This window comes from Mustela lutreola, chromosome 7, assembly GCF_030435805.1.
Source record: "Mustela lutreola isolate mMusLut2 chromosome 7, mMusLut2.pri, whole genome shotgun sequence".
In the NCBI taxonomy this organism is placed as follows: Eukaryota; Metazoa; Chordata; class Mammalia; order Carnivora; family Mustelidae; genus Mustela; species Mustela lutreola.
The window spans coordinates 47516049-47517285 of record NC_081296.1 but is presented as its reverse complement, the minus strand read 5'-3'; the positions used below and the strand labels follow the sequence as shown (position 1 = coordinate 47517285).

Sequence of the window (1237 nt, the reverse complement as noted above, 5' to 3'; positions counted from 1 at the left end):
CTCAGTAAATATTTGTTGAATGAGTCCTCTTCTGTGGTAATACCCAGAAATATGAAACTTTTTATAGAGACACACCCCCTCTCTTGTACTCTGTGTTAGATGGTGAGGAATTTTTACTTTCTCGGGCGCTAACTCTGTCAAGCTATTGTGATTTACATACTTTTCATCTCTATCCTGACATTCTGCCCACGTGGAGATACGACCCAGGGTTGTTTTCCATATAAGCAGCATTGCTGTATGCATTCTGAATCTAGTCACCCTTTCCTAGGCCAATCTGGTGTGATTGACAGTCTGCCCAGTGTGCTGCATTATGATGTTAACATCATAGACAAGGCCAGGAGGGAAACTAGAAGCCCCTTCTGTAAAACCCATTTCCCCCTAGAGCCACAGACCCTCCCCTCCTCTGTGGTAGGGAGTTACTTGAGCGATAAATTGCTTTGCAAAGCTTAACAAACCAAAAAATAAAAATCAAGCCACAGAGAGGTACCTTAAACTGAGCAAGAATTAAAAGTTAACCAGACTTACTACAGGTACCCAAGACACCAAGATGGCATTAGTCGTACCAGTGGAGGAGAAGCAGCTCATGGATATCAAACTGGGAGAGTTGCTAAACTGGGTACTGATGTGGGATTTCACCCTTAAAGGCACTGCTGGAGCTTTTCAAAAAGTCTACTACTAATATTACAACAAGTATGTCAGTGTGAAAAAGGGAGCATCAATGGGATATCTGTGGTACTAGCAGTTTCTGTGTCTTTCAACTACTGCCTTTCTTACAAGGACCTGAAACATGAGCGGCTGTGCAAGTACTACTGAAGTGGGTCCTATGTGAAGGGCACACTCTGCATTCCAGAACATGACCTTTGCCTGATACCCTTGAATCCTGTTGTATTTGAACTGAGAATTACCACCCAATAATAGATGACTGGGAAAAGAAAAAAAAAAGTTAACCAGACAAGTGTCTTGAGAAATCTATTGCCTGGTTTTCCCCTTCACCAGAAAAAAAAAAAGAAAGAAAGAAAGAAAGAAAACATTTGCCTGTTGAGCTAGTTGAGCTACAGCAAAAATACCTCATAAATTAAAATCTCAACCTTGGTCTTTTGGAGTAGATATTTTCCTTAAAATAGGATCCAAAGCCAAGTCAAAAAATGGTTGAAATATTTATGTTGAAATATTCTTTTGGAATGAACTAGGCATATTTTGGACAGATGACATTGTTAGTTTAAAATACTAAACCATG

The 1237-nt window shown here is 39.9% G+C and overlaps 1 pseudogene; it reads left to right on the top strand.

Moving 5' to 3' along the window:
- Positions 1-547: 547 nt before the first annotated feature.
- LOC131835227 (ATP synthase subunit f, mitochondrial-like) lies at positions 548-859 on the top strand (annotated as a pseudogene).
- The last annotated feature ends 378 nt before the right edge of the window (positions 860-1237 follow it).